Source organism: Haliotis rubra, unplaced genomic scaffold (genome assembly GCF_003918875.1).
Source record: "Haliotis rubra isolate DU_JTF1 unplaced genomic scaffold, ASM391887v1 Scf662, whole genome shotgun sequence".
NCBI classification, from domain to species: Eukaryota; Metazoa; Mollusca; class Gastropoda; order Lepetellida; family Haliotidae; genus Haliotis; species Haliotis rubra.
Genome location: NW_025767371.1, coordinates 100,107 through 113,954, shown reverse-complemented (window position 1 = coordinate 113,954; position 13,848 = coordinate 100,107). Strand labels below are relative to the sequence as shown.

General features: G+C 39.0%; 1 long non-coding RNA gene across 1 annotated transcript; it reads left to right on the top strand.

The window, feature by feature from the left end:
* The first annotated feature begins 595 nt into the window (after nucleotides 1-595).
* LOC124257498 lies at nucleotides 596-13,081 on the top strand. The gene is made up of 3 exons (XR_006893289.1): nucleotides 596-683; nucleotides 7,624-7,667; nucleotides 12,943-13,081. It is a non-coding gene; the product is annotated as an uncharacterized LOC124257498 (long non-coding RNA).
* Nucleotides 13,082-13,848: the final 767 nt, after the last annotated feature.

Genomic DNA, 13,848 nt, shown 5'->3' with positions numbered 1-13,848 from the left:
TTATTCAGTAGTATACCATACGATGAGCCTGTAAATATCCGTTATGCAGTGATTTTGAAAGAGAGGGATCTATGCCAACAATTAATTTTGACTAACTTATATCTGTTTAGACTTAATAGTGTATGTGGAAACAGTCGACCGCTAGACTAAAGTAATACTTTCATCTGGCTGCAATTCCCAACCCTTATTTTTCACAAAAAACTGTAAACATGACGTTTAATTCCACATTCAAAACTTCTGCATTGCGAACAGCAGTTCTAAAACTCCCATTAGTAGAGGTACGATTCCCGAGTATTATGTTTCTACACATACAAAATGGTTATCCTGAATATATATCATATGCGCTTTATGCATGGCACCAGAGCGTGTCCTTAGGTTGCTAGTGTACAGGTCGTTTCCTTCTCTGTGAGGAGATACGGTGTAGTTGTAAGTACAACATTTAGCTATCAGTGTTTTGCATATACCTGGTGAGACGCAGTGTACCATATAGGTATCGTCGTGTAAAATGTTGCGGCAGTATGAAGGGGATTGGGATTCAAGGGAAACCGGGACTACACACGGAGTTTTATTTTACTGTTGCATTGCAGATGATGATGCTTGTCCTACAACCGAACACCATGTTGGAAATGAAGTGAAACAACAGACCTCAGGGGCTACACAGACATTGGCTGAACCAGGGCCAGGTAAGCTGCAAACACAACAAACGATATCTACCTTAGCACGTTGATGATTGCTGCAGTAGATACAGAGAACTGATCTGTTGGGTGCATGAGATAGGGAAACTGTGGGGTGGATAAGATGATGGTAGGCATGGAGGCTAATCCGGGAGCTGAAAGTTCTGATTCCGACTAAACGATTGCTTCTCGATTTGTGGCTATGGATGACAATACTCAAGCTGTACATCTGTGATGAATGAAATTTACATACTTTCTGACTGTAACCAGCACTATTGCAGTGCAGGTAACAGTGAAGTCTTGAATAATTTCATGTTAAGTTTGACATTGCCCGGACTGATGATTGTCTAAGGTGAGCATACTGTCAGTATCTTCAATTGGTGATTAGGCAGCTACATAGGGATACCCTATCAGGTTTTGACAAAGCAGAGAGTTGCTATACTGAATGGGAAGGTACATTAGTTCCTTAGTACTAAAATGGGTACCCGTGAGGATGTAATAGACCGATCCAGTCCCGGCCGATAAGCCCCGCCCACTTAGGAGTTTTTAATACGTTAGGGGAGCGTCAAAATACTGACTCAATCCATGTTTATGCGGCATCACACACCTGGACACGGCCGCAAAGCTGCGTCTGAAGCTGGTCGTGATTGCGTAAAATGTTGTTGATGAATTCTGTAGATATTGTACTTTGGTATCAATAGACGTTCCAGTCCCGAAAGCCCCGCCCACTTCGTTTTAAAAGGAAAGTTATACCGCCGTCGAGACGTATTTTATTTTTCAATATATTTTAGTTGACAGGTTTTATATTTTGGCGAGTGAAAAAATGTAGTTAGATCTACATGCCCGATGAAAAATCGTCTCAGCCAGCTGCTGAGATTGGGAAGCGTATTTTGTACCAAATAATCTATCCGGCAATTCACGTTCGTGTAAGATATTAGCAGGGGAAAGGTAACTGAATTATGTTGTTTGTTGCTTTTTCTGAAAAATTCCCATCGTAATATTATAAAAACCGTGAACACTACCACATGTGCAAGTTGCAGATCGTTTCGGTATCTATAAAAAGATTGTCAAAACTGCGCGTGCCACCTTTATTTATTTATCCGTTGTTCAAATTTAGTTAAATTAGAAGTTTGTGAAAACGTGGGTTTCTACCTTTCAAGGAATAACGCAGGAAAACAGTATCCCGTCTACTACTTCGTCCACCTTGTTTATCTGTATATATATTATCTGGAAAACGTTACTGGACTTGTTAACACAGTATGTTTCCATGGATGTATCTGGACATACCCAGAAGCAAATATTCAGCAGCTAATCTGCAGCTATTCTCAGTAAAATTTCTCACTTCAAAATCTGTACACCATCTTAAAGTGACACTGGATATAAGGAAATCCATTTTTTTTAATAATCCTTTCCAGTTTATTTTTCTATGTGTACTTTGTTGTGGAATCCTAATCTACAATCAGTCTGCACCTGTACACTGACACATCTTCCATAAATAGGAAACGTGTGATGCAAAATCTTTGAACAGAGGATCCACAGTTATCCGAACAGTTAACTAGCATTGAAATAGAATGTTACACAACATACTAATATACTGCTTTTTCTTCAGATATATTTAACTGCTAACTACTAATGTAAATAAGAGGCAAAGTTTAAATCGTTTTGTCAATAACATAACATATTGACATTATTGCTTCTTAAACAATGATAATCTTATTAAATCTGAGACCATATCCCTTAGGGACATAACACTAATCCTGATCTATTTCCTTTTCTGAGATGCTTACTAGTGTCATCAAAATTATATTAAAGTTGCTTAAAAAATTGGTAAAAGTCATAACAAAAGTTTAGGAAAACATACATGAAAATGTCCTGAAGCTTTCACCTCCTGCAATTAAACCAGTGTGCAATTTAATATGAATTTAAGCTTATTTTCCAAATAAGCATCAACAAACCTTGAACAATTTGTCCAAAACCAACATCTTAATAAACACTATTTTGGCCCATTCTTCAAATATTGGTAACCTCCTCAAAAGCTAATGATTTCTAAGAAGTATTACATGAAATTGGGGTTGAATATTATATGTTTCAATATCCATTCCAGTTACATGAATAGTCAACTTAGAATTCTGCAAGTTATTTGGTTCCAAGACTGAATAATGCCTGGGTGTGAACAAAACGTAGCCTTTGGGGTTTTTTTCAAATTCTCTGGATGTTAAAATAACTTTATTCTGAGTGATGATACTAGTGATCACTCTCTGAATAATCTTATTAGTTAACATATTATGTAAAGACCAAATATATCTTAAAACAAACTAGCTGTCTTAGTACCAAGTGATTGTTCAGCATGATATGTATATAGTGTTTGTTTGCCTAGTTCTGCCTTAAATTCACATGAATCTGATATTTGAGACAATTAAGTAATTATTTTTAATTGATTCGAGTATTACCTATTTTATTACCTTTCCACGTTTCCTGAAGGAGGCAAGATTCTTAAAACAAACCTTGCTATAATTTCCAGTGAATTATAATTAAAATGACAGAACTATGTAATTACTCCTAAAATGTACCAATGTACACCACCCCCCACCCCACCCCATGTAAAAAATGCTGTGACAAAAAATCAAAACAAATAATGTTCTCATAGTTAGGAAATAAACTTATATTTCACTCCTTCCGATATTCCAGAAAGTCACTATTCTTCTCAAATAGTTTTCGTCTCCGATCCACATGGAGTAAGCTAAATCAATTCAAGGTCCCATCTCTTTATAGAAATTCTGAAATATTTAAGACATGGTTTTATAGACACTCATTTGAATTAATTTTGACGTTTGGATATTGCATGATAGGCAACTGCTAACACTGACAATATTTCCGTTTGGATAAAAAAATATTACTCCTCGATTATTTTGAACTGTCAACAGATACTGTACTGTTCATAGGCCTTCAGATTGTGCTTTTGAAACTTTAAAACATCCTAAAATGTGTGACAAAGAATATCTAATCGCGAATGCAACCATATCCACCACATTGTTCTTTAATGAAACAAGTTTTGCTATTTCAGTCGACCCTAACCGAAATCAGCTCGCTGTCAGATTTGTTTACATTGTGTCGATGCTTTCTCGCCTGTCTCATTTCAGGTTTATGGTGTACCAACTCAATGCCTAGTAGTGACTAAAAACATGAAGCAAAAACAATTTTGTAGTTACAAGAATTGTCCGTGTTTATAACACTTGCAAAATCCTAAACGGCTATTTGTTGTCATCTATTGGTAATGCTTTTGCACATGTGCGAAAGTGTGTAAATTCGTGTAAATTCTCACCTTCGAGCAAACGTAGGTTTCGTGAACGACCGAGCCGACATTTAACTGCTCGTTAGGCCTATCGCATTCCTCGATTTTTTTGTCTTGATCGTAATGGTTTTGGTAAAGGTACACATCAAATCACAGCAATATGTAATAGATATAGCGAGTGTAAATGGTATAATTCAAAGCACATCGCTTCGGAGGCATCGTTTGACCCCGGAAATAAGTCTGACAAATCCACACAGCGCGCCCGGCCTGCCGATTGGCCAAAATTGACGTTTTGACTGACAGACTGGATCGGTCTATTACTTGTATGTTCGTGCAAAAGGTTATAAGCTCTACAATAAAGAATAAAAATAACAGAATCACTGCCACTGATACAATGAAGCTAAATGTCTGTTATATCACTTTTGGGAGAGTCCAACAATGTTAGTAAGTCCACCATATCAATGCAAAACATACAAGCTGGACCAGCTGCTGCTGGGTCTCTGTCGTACTCTCAATGTCCGTTTGCTATCCCTGTCCCAGAACCTGGTCACACTACCGCCCGCTGACCGGTCATGGTCAGGAATCGTTGCCTTGGTGGTTACTGCTCGACGATACGTCGACAAGTTGTTCGTAGTTATCCACTATGTTAACTTACACAGGTGTTCATGCTGTTAAACGGTTCTGCCGAAGTCAACGATTACCAAAAACAAACACTATCCTACATTATATGCAAGAACACATTCCAAAACTCGCATCGACAGGGATTTATTATGGTTACGATTTTCGGTAGTCGTTCACAAGTCATTGGCTAATTATCGTTGACATGACTCGATCCATCGATGAGGTTTAAGAAACTAAAGAAACAAAATGATTCTTTTAGCTAATGTATTAATTACAGCATTTAAATTTAACTTGTCTGAATTTTCAAATATTGGATTATATGATTATCAAATAAAGCACTTTAAAATGATCAAATAGAACGTTTGAAGATTGTCAGACAATGCATTTCAATAACGTGCTTCAATAACAGCTTTCTATCAAAATTACACAATAATAATGTCAAAATATTCCAAATGATAACGCCAACAACATACTATTCAAATGTCAAGTAAAGTACACAATGTATGATTAAAAGTACTCACATTTGTGTTGCCATACAGAGAGGTTTGCAGACAGCCAAGTGACCATGGGGATAACACAGTTAATCCAACTTTGCATGAAGCTTTTGTGCAAGGGTTAGGTCATGTGATCATCAATAATGAAAGTGAGGCTCCATATTTACTGATTAAATTTGCAAGCGTTTTAGGCATTACGCTGGATTAAAACCCTAGCACTTTGGATCACAAGTCTAGCGCGTTAACTACTAGGCCACCGTACAAGACACTCGTACATGCCTGGTTTAACAATACTGAGCATTACTGAATACAACATAACTCGTATTTAGCATTAACACCTACAATCTCCCATTTTACCATTTCAAATATATTACTGGAATAAAGTAAATGTGCATTATTTGCTGTTATGCTATATTTTAATGCACAAAAGTAATAACATGATTTGTGGTCTCAATCACTGTTTAACTGTTGACAGGATAATATCGAAATCTGTATGATTTGACACTAGGCATCGTGACGCGCCCTTGAAGAGATTTGGTGTCAAAAGTCAGTTCACAACTTCCGTGGCGGATTCTGGGCTTGGCATCGTAAATTGCTCCATTTCATCCCAGGCTCGTTCGATAGGAGACAGGATAGGAACAACAGCTGGCCAGTTGAATACCGGAATGTTCTTCTGCCTCAGGGGATCTTTAAGTTACGTCTCTGTCGTTGAATGAACAGCTACATATAGGGCTCAATGATTTCTGTGTATCGTAGACCTGTCAGATTGCCACTGATAATGACAAGTTGTGTCCGACCATGAGATCTTATCAATAGATACCATTCACCTCACCCTTGCCCCTGCGATCTGAGCTACCCAGATGAAATCTTCACTCATTAGTGAACAATCCCAATCTTGTCTCCTGGACCGTAGATGCTGTCTGCACCAGGCAAGACGTGCTTAAAGGTGAAGTTGAAGCCAAAGTGGACGTATTGCAGGCCGTCGTGACCGGGTGTTGTGCTTCCTTAATCGGTTCCGTACCCGTCCTGATTGGACGTAAGCCAGGAATAGTACGAGCAGTCAAACTGGCAGTCTGGAATCGATTCCCTAGATGGGTCAGCAGAAAGTAGTTGTCTTGTTGACGTTACGTCACGCGTGTACGGCCGGTCGGAGGCAAAAAATTATGTTGTAAACGTCTCCATTGAGATGAGATCGTGTTTTGATGGACACCAAATTGTCTGACCCGTTCATTTTGGGCCAATCCAGTCGCCAGCTTACTCACCGCACGTAGACGATAAGTTTAGGTTGAACTTAACGTGTTTTCCACAACATTTAGAGGTTAGAGAATAATCAACGGTTTTCAATATCAGGTGTGTGAACTTCAGGTTCAAAAAGCATGTAAAACGTAAGTTCATTGTGCACAAAGTGCTTCTGCTTCTTGACATCAAATTACATGCAAAATGCTTTGCTACATGTGTATTAAGGGTTATGTTTATACATTTTCAACTGACGTTTATTTTGTGCCGTTTTATGTGATGCATAACAGTTACTTTTTTCTTTAGTATATATCATCTGAAAAATCAAAACAAGTTTTGCAATATTTCTATAAAATACAGATGAACAAATTAAGCGAGAGAAATTACTATTTTGTTCAGTGGTAATACGACTCTTGACATACTATGAAAGAACAAGATAGAAAGAGAATCACACCTATCACGTTTAGTTTCACGAACGTGACTAAACTATAATGTTTCACGTATCAAATCATCTTGAATCATATTTTGCCAGTGATAACTGTCTTTTCAATAAAATAGGATAGGTAGACAGTACTACGTACTGGTCTAAAGAAATAGAAGATAGAAATAGAAGTATTATACATATATTTGGGAATTGCAGGAAAGTAAGCTCCATATGGCGAGACATGTAAAATCGGATATCGTAAAAAATGCATAGCCCGGTATCCAAAGAAAATATTATTCTTGGTTATTTAAAAAAGCATAACAGTTAACAAAGTTAACAAAATGTAATTGTAATAGAGATTACTTTTATAAGCTTTGGTCGAACTGTCATAATTTTATTTCTTGAATATATTGTTATGCAAAACTGTATAATTGCTTAAGATGAATAAATAAAGCATAAAAAATGAATTATTTTTTCTGTCATCTGTCAATCAGAGGCAAAACTGTACAGTGTCGGTTATAGCGGTATCCGCGTTATTGTTATTGTTCTGAGTTCTCTATTGATAACGGGAGGAAAATTGAATATAAAACATAATACGGTTGCTTAATGCATTGAAACGAATTGGTCAAGGTATCATTTCTCAGTCTTACCACACCCAAGTCTGTTTGTAAGCCCACCTATGTGAGGGTACTTGTCCAACTGTCCAGACTTCCTCCCTCTCTCTTCTGTATGTTTAATAAGACACTGTCTCGGGTGCATTGTTTGGCGACTGCTTATCCCAACTGCATCAGTGATTGTGAGTTTCCGTATAGATGCACAATGCTTCTGTGTAAACGTGCAACTGGTTGATGACATACATGCTATTATTATTTTATTTTTCAGGTATCATCACCAGTCTTCAGGAAGAAAATATCCGACTGAGGAAGGTGACTATTGATACTTAATACAATGTAGAGGTGTAGTGTGGTGAAATACTGTTTGATGTAGCTTTGAAGATCATGTCAATTGGATTGGGAAATGCTCACACGGTGTGTGTGGATTCTTGTATTGACAGGCTTATAGCATCCTTTAACGTGTTTTGGTTGATCAGAAACCTTCCATTCTCCAGCTGGATGCTCTATCGACCAGATCACGGAGAAATCATTGAGTGAGTGAGTTCAGATTTTAAGTCACATCATTTCAGCCATATCGTTACTAAATCAAGTCTTAAATATGTTAACAATTAAAGGGAAATAGTAAAATTCTGTCAACGAAGGACAGTAAAACAACTAGATTATCACAGATATAAATATAAAACAAGTAATTAAATCTAAAATATTTTAACTATACATGACAATACAATGTAAAACCAGGCTATAGATTGACAACAACTGAAGGTAGATCACCATACTAGGGACCATGGGGACTTCCTGCATGGACCCTAGCTGGATGAGAAATCATTTAATGTTAAACAACATAAGACGTGCAGAGATGTAAATCTGATTACTTTATAATGAAAACAAACAATGACCTATCAATCTTCAATCAATCAACCTTTCTTTATGCAAGTATCTAAAATATATACAATGGACTGCCCAACAAAAACGACCCATGAAGGTCCGGGTTAGAATGAACCTTCAGTAACCCATGCTTGTCGTAAGAGGCGACTAACGGGATCGGATGGTCAGGCTCGCTGGCATGGTTGACACAAATGTCATCGGTTCCCAATTGCGTAGATCGATGCTCATGCTGTTGATCAGGATTGTCTGGTCCAGACTCGATTATTTACAGACCGCAGCTATATAGTTGGAATATTTCTAAGTGCGGCGTGAAACTAAACTCACTCACTCACTCCCAACAAACACGAGACACGGACAAAAATATGATGAAACTGAATGTTTCATTGGCCACTAAACGCTGCACATTCTTAGTAAGATATAACCAAACGTTCTTCACTGATCCCAGATAACACAAAACTGCTCACAAACATAGGGAATCGTTGACAGAAAGGGGACAAGACATAACTTTCGAAGGATTTGACGCTGTGGCTTTAGTAGAACTCAGTCATTTGTACTTGGCTGTCAGACCCAAAACAGGTGAACAAAACAAGACTTGAGTTTTGGGGAATATTAGGCAAAGACTCAAAATATTTGAAATACCTGTTGCAGTGTTACAGACTTTGACATAATCAAAATTGCGATATTCAACGATTTAAACGAGTCTTTTAAAAGGACAATGCTCGCCTGCGTTGAAGGATGATGGTAAGTGTGAGACAAAAGACAAAGAAGTGATCTTTGACTCAGTTCGGCAGAAACTATATTCGTTTATACACTTGAACACTCATACACCACATGGACTGGCTAACATGGACCAGTTTGACATCAGACTTCAACTTTCTGGCAAGGTTTTGAAAACATGGAAAAAACCTACATTTATCGTGAACACCGATTCTGATACTGGCCTCGGTTATGTGCAGAAAACAGAAAACTGACGCAAAGTCACAGAGGTGATAAGGAATCATTTGGCGGTTTGATGATGAAGCAACCTAATTTTCTTCTTTCTAATTTTCTGTCCATCAACATCTTACGTTACCTACTCAGCTTAGCTTCATCCCGATTGCTATCGATTATTGTTTCTGAGACAATGGTTCTACACGGTACACAAACAAGCCAGTTGGGAAAAACACACAAGCTACCTACATATCATCAAGTTTTGTGGTTTGGTCCAGGTTTACAGGACCACCGTATTCGTGCTACTGCCGCCACGATCCTCACTCACTTTGCGAGGGGGAGACGAGAGTTTTTCCTGCTGGTTCAACCACTCCATGGGTAGGCAGCAAAGCTTGCAGTACTCAGCGAACTTGACACTGATGGCTTTTTCAAGCATGGCCCAACCAAATACTACATTTCCAACATTGCAACATTCAGAACGTCATTGTCATTGCTAGAAATTTACTTCCACCTGTAACATGAGTTGGGCACATTGCCAAGTTCTGTTCTGTGAAAACATTTGAGTTTTCAACGTTGTATACCACTATCCCACATGGTAAACCTAAGGGAAAAACTTCAGTCCTTGATTCATGGGGCATTTGTAAACAAATGCGGTGTACAAATATACCTACATAATAATAATAATAATAGTTTACAAGCTCCAGAATGCCCAGATTCAAGAAAAACTTCGGGCCGAGTACAAATCTCGCTTAAAGAAAATCTGGAGCTCTGAGCTAAATGCTCGAAACAAGGTCAAAGCCACCAATACCTTTGCTGTGCCAGTCCTTTCCTATTGCTTTGGAGTAGTTGATTGGACAAAACAAGACATCCAGAGTCTTGACCGCCTGACCAGAAGGATCATGTCTGATAACAGAGCCCACCACTCTCGTTCCTCTCTTAATCGTTAATATATGCCAATCAACTCCGGAGGTCGGGGTTTGATTAATGTGGAGGCTCTTCATGATAGAATTTTATTGTGTACTTTAGTGCGCACATATTTATTTATCGGATGATCCTCTGGTGATGCATGTGAAGACTCATGATGAAAGCAAAGAATTCCACAGCTATTTTAAGCGTGCCAAGGTTGTTGGACAGAATCTGAAATTTGAGGTTGATTTTGTTGATGGTACAGCGATGGGAGTAATCCAGGTAAAGTCCTTCACCAAGTCTTCCCAGAGTCGGTCTTTTGTGGAGAAGCTTTCTGAGAAGCCATTGCATTGTGTGTACATGCAGTGTGTTGAACAGAATAGCAATCCCACCGACTCCTTTGCCTGGATGAAGTCGGCTGGTCTTAAATGTGAAACTGAGGGCTTCCTTTTAGCTGCTCAGGTCCAGACATTTCCAACTCGTAATCCCCAAAGAAAATAGCAATATGAAATGTCGATTGTGCAATGAATTCACAGAGACTGTCCAATACCTTGTCAGTGGATGCCCTTCCTTGGCACAAAAAGTATATCTTAAAAGACATGATAGCATGGCTCGCTGCTTTTATTATCGTCTCCGCCATGCCTGTGGCTTTGACTCCATCCATGGTACGACCCTGAACATGTCCAGGGCGTCATGGAAAATGATGCATTCAAACTTCTGTGGAATAGGCCCTTATACAGCCTGAGAAATAAGGGTAATACATTTATTTATATCATTGAATTTTCTGTCCCTTTTGGGCAGCAATGTGATTGGCAAGATTCAGGAAAAGCATGATAAATATGCGGACCTCGCCTTTGAAATGTCTCGCTTGCATCCCAAGTACACTGTTGCCAGTCTCCCCATTGTTCTCTGTGCCCTTGGTTTAGTACCTCCTGATCTCTTGGTGCAGATCAGGAGTGTGCCCAGGTTCTCCACCGAGAGCACAGCCCTTCTGACACTCTGGGTAATGCAGAAGACTGCAGTGTTGGGGAGCCTTCATATTCTCCAGAAAGTTCTTGGTGGGTTCTACTAGGCAGTGTTTCCTGGGAGAAGTCCCATTCGCTATCTGGGCTGCGTGTAGAGGGGGCGAGGGCCCTGAGCCGATGATGAACCTTACCAGCCTGACTGTGCCAGGATCACCCGAACCCTCTCTGCTGCATTTTCATCTTAAATCTGTAAAATATATAGAGATTTATATAGAGCCAATATCCAGATGAGTCCTGCTCAAAGGCGCTTTCGAATGAGTCTGCCAATGTAATAGTCACTCGGAACTGTAAAATGATTTGAAAAAGAATGTGTTTGACATTCTTATTTATGCACAGATTTCTTCTGCACTTTTAATGCCCAATAGGATGTTGTTCCAAAGCATAGGGCCTGCTTTTGAGAACCATCTGTCTCCAAATGTCTTTGTCCTCGTACGTGGCACAACTAGTAACTGGGCACTTCTAGAACGTAGGGAACGGGAGGGTTGATGGCACTGGATGAAATAGTTGATGCACGATGGGCCAATACCGTGAAAATCTTTGTATACAAGCACAGTAATCTTAAATTCTATCTATCTTCAGAGGCTCAGGACAATGTGTCAAAAATTAAAGCAAATGTCAGTAGTAGTTTACCGAGAAAACAATAATATGAAATGCAGGGTTTTCTCATTGATAAAATCTTTGTAAAATGTAGGGGTATTTTGACATGAAGTAGACATCCCCATGGTCGCCCAAAGTGCTACAGCCCTTTGCGGATGTGTTTCATTAGGCATATGAATCAGAATTTCTGCATATGCTGGCAAAATCAAAACAAGGTAAATTGGCCTAGAAGTTTCAGGTACATCGATGATTTAATATCGTTCAATTACCATCAAGTAGCCACTTGCCTTCCACTGATTTACCCGCATGAACTTCAAACTAAGGAGGAAAGTGTGACCGCCCCGACTGATTCATATTTAGTTCCATGCATAAAAACTCTCCAAAAGGCTGTATGACAAAAGTGATTTCAACTCGCCAATAGTCGGCTAGCCTTTCATGTCGAGCAATATTCCAACAGCTCTAGCCTTTGGTTTTCTTCCTTTGCAAATACTTTTCGCAACCTGTGAGGTACAATCGAGCATGTTCCTTTCACCAAGATTTCAAAGAGTGTCATACCACTCTTGAACTTGAAGTTGTTCGATCAACGTTACAACTTCCAAGACCTCTGCAAAGATTTCAAAATGTTTTATGGTAGACATGTGGATGACATTTCGAAATTTGATCTGTGACAAAAATGATGTCCGGTGCAATTCCCCATTTTGACTTGTTTATATCGACTTTGACCCGAATTATTTTAGGTGAACAATTGACTAAACTTTGCATTTGTGTATGACGGGTGCCACCGGTGGGGCAGAATATGCTCACCTTTTTGCGAACACCTGGTATCATCACTATTTCATAGTGAGTCATAAACACATTCCCTGTCATCGTATCGCATGACCACAATCACTATATTGCTTGGACTCGATTTGTTTACAAACAACATCGTACAGCTGTACAATCGACAGATGTGTCTTATGGATGTGGAAAGGGTTTGCCGCTTCTTTTTGCTCCGTCAGTCTTTCGATCATGTGTTTCGTCGGTCATACTGTGCAAACGTTGTGAGACATAGTTGTGTGATTTTCCTTTGCAATTAGATATTGCAATCACTTATAGTTAATGTGTTTATGTCGACGTTCTGTGTTGCATGTACATGGCTTAAGCTACACGGCAACACAGGGGGTACTCGCACCGTACACCATTCGTGATACGGCTACAGCTTACATACTATTTACTCCTTATTTTGCTCTATTAACACCCAACAGAGAATAGAGGAGCTGGAGGCCTTCGACTGGATATCTCTTGCTACTGAGGACAGCGGGTTTGTCAGTGAAGGAAGCAGTCTGGCATCCTCAAACAGGAGTTCAGTTATCCGGAGACGTCAGAAGGCTGAAGTTCACCGTGGTGTCAAAATGAAAGAAGGTTTTAAGAGATTCTTCACGTTTGGACAACAACATCAGAGAGGTAAGCGGTCGTGTGAGGTTAGTTAATTGCTCTATGTGAAACTTTTCAGGATATATAATATATATAGTATGCTGCTCTTGAGGGTAATACGGTCTGATGTACGCCTTACAACGTACACAACGTATTTACCCTACCGCCGTGTTAAATTTATAAAATATATATATTATTAAAAAACATTTGAAGAACGATAAGATTGCTTCCGACTATATCACATGTAAACAAAATTTTTAAGATCATTGAAATATATCCTGACAGGCTTAAAACTGTTAATTATGTTTAAAGGGCCACCGATGCAGAGCGATTAATGTTTCCAGCCTACAGTCTTATTACAAAACCTAGCTGCAAACTGGTCAGTCCCTGCTCCCTCGACCGTGACGGACACGGGGACTTGGCTACTGTCCACCTTGGCAGAATTTCCTCAACCTAATCAGTGGGACATTAGGAAGGGTGGATGCCCATCAGAAGCCGTTATTTGAAAATATTCCCGGTAGTTCTTGTTTGATTGTAATAAAGTATCCCAGCAGTGTAGGCATTTTCAGATTTTCAAATGTTTGGATGGTATAATGCCTGATCCAATTTGATCCTATTTCTGTGTTTTTACCTCGATATTTAATCATGTAAAAGTATGATGTCTATTGCGTATGCTATGACATCAAAAACACATATTTGATGTATTTGAATCCATAAACTAAACAACCCCACTTTGC